The 4,524-nt window shown below is 30.5% G+C and overlaps 1 long non-coding RNA gene across 1 annotated transcript; it reads right to left on the reverse strand.

Moving 5' to 3' along the window:
• Positions 1–1,997: 1,997 nt before the first annotated feature.
• Positions 1,998–3,049, reverse strand: LOC134273483 (uncharacterized). The gene is made up of 3 exons (XR_009993404.1): positions 2,900–3,049; positions 2,182–2,226; positions 1,998–2,093 (listed from the first exon to the last, which is right to left on the reverse strand). It is a non-coding gene; the product is annotated as an uncharacterized LOC134273483 (long non-coding RNA).
• Between the last annotated feature and the right edge of the window lie 1,475 nt (positions 3,050–4,524).

Below are 4,524 nucleotides of genomic sequence, written 5' to 3' on the forward strand. Positions count from 1 at the left end.
TGTGCCATAATTTCTTGTTTTCCAGTATCTAGAAAAGTAACTTGCAGAAGCATATAATAGTTTGTACAAGGTTTATGGAGACAAAAGCTTTGACAGAAGTTATGTCATTAATTAGATGGATTGTTTTATTGAACGAATTGAGATGTTTAAAAATGATGTTGCCCAGGAAAAGCTAGTTTTGGAAAGGTCGTGTCTCTTGTTTAGCAATTTGACATGACAGATCGCCAGCATAAAGATTGAAAAATAATTGAATATATCTGGAGCTCTTTTCTCAAAAAGTCATAGGTTGGGCGTTAGGTTGTCTGTCTAAGTTACCCCAAGATAACCAAATTTTAAAATGGCCTGAATTTCGTCTCACAAAATGTCAGTAGAATTCATCTTTTGTATCAAAGCTTAAATACTTTGCTTGTGCAGATCGAATTCCCTAATCTTAGCCATTCAAAATCATAGCCCAGCTTAATTTTTGGTAACATGTTTTAGAAAAAATGGGTCATAGTCCAAGTTGTGAGCTTAAAGATAAATCATTTCAATATCCAAGGAAGGTCTTGTCACAGGAATTACAAATGTAAAAGGGGAATGCAAGAGTTCCAACCAATAAGAAGTCTTTGGAAAAATTAAAGATTTTTCATAAAGGCAAATTGACGAGCTATTAAAAGGACAGACCGACGGACGAACGAACGGTCTGTGCAATATGCGCCAGATATTCGATTACGAAGATAAAATTCAGATGTGCCTAATGGAATTTATAAGTTTGGCACTCAGGGGATTTCAACTGAAGGGCTTTTTTCCATGTGCTGATCAATGTTTTTCTTTTTAACATACAGTATGGATTCCACTTATTACAAGGAAGAAGATACTATTATATAAAATCGAGAAGTTTCTCACATGTGAGCAAAGACAAAAGCAGATTTGAATGATCATTAAAAACTCACAAAGCACATTGTGTCTCTTACAAAAAGAAATAGGTTTCAGCTAGCTAAAGGAAAGGCATGAATAATTTTCAAAAGATGTTACACAAAAGGAAAATTGAACAGGAAAATTGTTCTATGCGCTCGGTATATGATCTGTCTTCTCTTGTGCGACTTTAAACGTTTTAAAATCCCTCCATGTGGTATGTGGAAACCTTTTTCCTTGTGTCAGACACACAATTAATATGCCTGTGCATGATCACTCATAGGTCACAAACTTCCTGACTGGTACATCATTACTTACTTCTTCCTAATGGTCAATTGACCAGAATTTCATGATTTAAACAGGAAAAGAGATATTAAGATAAAAAGAAAGCCCTTTATTTCGAAACTCCTTGTTGCCAAACGTTTGAAACCAGTTTGGCAAATCTGAATTTAGTCACAAAAGTTTATATTTATATTTATTTCAGAAATAAAAAAAAATAATTATAAGAAAAAATACATACAGATTAAGTATTTTGATAAACCTTTATTTATCATCCGTAAAATGGGATCAAAACCTCCGAAAAAGAATTCATATGTTTTTCTTGGTTAGGTCTCCATAGGTTTCAGCACAATCTGTTACGCTTTCAAGCATTCCCTTTCACTAAATTGGAAGTTTATACATTTTAACAACCCGTGCACATGTTTTTTGGTCCCCTATGATTCATAAGCAAAGTTTTTTTACTTAACATATTGTTAATTTTCAAAGAAAAAACCGCTTCAGGATTTTAACCACTATGATACCTAACCAAAACCCCACATCTGCCCCTTAATACTCAGTATACATTGTGATGGCAAAAGGTCCAGTGGTGTTGTGTAGAAAATCTCATTCTTCTTTACACTAGTGCACCAAGTTATAATGCTCCGAGAGTCATGTCGTGTAATCGAAACCCGTATTTTCTCAATAGTAGCCTTAGACAATCAAGTGAATAATCAGTTCACATAGAGCTTTAAGTTTAAAGTTTTATAATCAATGACACTGAATATAGTATGCTTCTAGAATTTAAAATCAAATAAAAATATTTTGAGAAATAACTAAGACAAAGCCTGCAATCAAAATTTTACTTATCAGAAAAGTTAATTTTATCGACAAACACCTCTTTTATCTTAATCTCTCAATATGTCTGCATTCAAATCTTCCAGCTGTAAATATACAACGGTTTTGTAAACGAAATATTTGCAAAGTTTGAATTTGATTCAACATTAGTAATAGGTTATATAATTAACATACCTGTGAATTGTCATCTGCTTGAGGAAATCTCTTTGCGATTTCTTCCTATCGTTTAAAAAAAGGTGTTTATAATCGACTTTTTAATCACGCTAAACAATTAAATTTGGTTTTCGTTGAACATGTACTGTAAATAACTTTTTATAAGCGAGAAAATTATTTTATATACGAGTATTTAATGGAGACGTTATGGTTTCAAAAATATTTCATTCTATTATTTATAATATGGTCTATTACAGTGTTCTTAAAAATTCTTTAAAATTATATAGACCAGTAATCAAAATTCGTGAAGATCTTCTCTCGCTTATAAAGAATTTATGTACAAAAAATTGTAATAAAGTGTCGCAAAATTGCAGCGATCTAAAATATTCTTCATTTTCATATCATCGAAGGTGTTCATCTGTTTAGATATTAAGTGACAATGTGGTAAAACAGAAACAATTGACAACTCTGTAGTATATCACATCGGTGTTCTTTGCTACACGTTTCTTAACAATATTGCTTCTTAAAAACCGATCTTTTAAAACTATCTAGATTGATTAGGTGTAAACAAAAAAAGCTTAAAAGAAAATATTTTAATCACTTTAGTTAGATCAATGAATGTAAAGTTAAAGATTTATGTATCCTACATCTGATTAGTATTATATTCGAAAAAAGACGTCTCAATGGTTTGAATATTAACTATCCCGTGTAGTTTATGTATACATGATAGGAACATTACAGCATTTCTCTTCTTGAATGTACATCTACACCCACAACCAAGTCCATACGGGCCACCACAGCTACACCTACATCTCTTTTTTTTCGCATCCACTTCAGTGGAGATCAGAAGATATGTAAAGAGCACAATGCAGAGTAATATGACAGTCTTCATCCTAGAAAATAAAGTTACATTTTCTTGTGATGGTTCGATATTAAAAATGAAATTCCTTAAGGATCCGATCCATAATAGTCTAAGATTCACTGAATCTGAATTCATAACTGATACACAAGGCTGAATACTCAGGATATGTAAACTTAATCTTAATGTTTCATCATTGGTACGTATAACTGGAATGTGTCGTAATATTTGACCTTGACCAGTACTTGAAGAGCTATCCCTTTGCTTTTAATCAATGGAATTTATTTCTAAGAAAAACATTGTCTGGTTAATTTGTTTAAATCTTTTCTCTATTCTTAATACTTATATACAACTTTCCATTATTCCATTTTTTATATTATTGATATTTAAATTTTTATTTTCACAAATTAACCTGTTTCAATAGACCTCAATAAATCCTTCATTAATTAATTATTGCTCGGGAATTCGAATTAAAAAAAAATATCTTCTGATAAGTTCTTTTCTACCCTAACTTTTTTGAATTAGTTTTAGGGTATTCAATACAGGATAAATATTTAAGGTTAGAAAATTATGTTCTTATCTGGGTCGGATACCTCAAACCTCTCATCTATTGAATTAAAGATCTTAAAACTTTAGTCCAAAATATTCTTCTCAAAAAATATTTTTATCAGAATATTCAACGACTGTCTTTGGGTTGATATTTCTGTAAAAAAAAAATACACATCCATTCAACAGGCTTAACATAGAAGTGAGGATATATTAAAGAACTCAAGATGCATTACACTTTTAAACTATTCCATCGATACTTCTCACTGATCGAAACTAATCGGACATAGATTTTAATATCAGAAAATAAATTTTGTCAGAATAGTTTTTTATACACAAAATATGATACTTTTTAGTCCAATAAGGTCACACAGTAATTTTTTTCCACAGTTATTTTCATGATTTCTTCAAGGATAAATGTTATTTAAGCTATTTTATGAGAAGAGCGGTTATACATCTGTATTTATTTTATTGCCATGATATTTCCGATAAACGATCTTAAGGATGAAAGCAGTTAACTCAAAGGCTACAATTGATATGTCAAAACGTTAAAGTATTTGTTCTGTAGCTCAGAAACATACATACCGACAGCGATTTTCTTTCGGATTTGAGTCTTTCTATAATGAGTAATTTACCAATGTGTACTTTTTAAAATAAAACATCCTTAATATAACTTATCTAACGAGTAACTACGTAGAGACCAATCAAAAACTGCGGTTGAAGGGACCCAGAAGTCATTTTTGAATACGATGATTTTCATGATAGGAAATAATTTCTGTGCAAAAAATCCATCAATTTCAGTCTTAAATCATGTTTGTATATCTAAAGCATCTTCAAAATTCGTATTTATAAAAAGTAATGTTGGTTCGGAGAAAACAAAACCTTTACATTATAAAGTTTATTGAGAAAATAAAGTTAAGTAAATAGCAAAAAAAAAAAAAAAAAAAAAAAGTAGAAAA

This window comes from Saccostrea cucullata, unplaced genomic scaffold (genome assembly GCF_032062105.1).
Source record: "Saccostrea cucullata isolate Sc308-1 unplaced genomic scaffold, CSIRO_AGI_Scuc_v1 ctg223, whole genome shotgun sequence".
Taxonomy (NCBI): domain Eukaryota; kingdom Metazoa; phylum Mollusca; class Bivalvia; order Ostreida; family Ostreidae; genus Saccostrea; species Saccostrea cuccullata.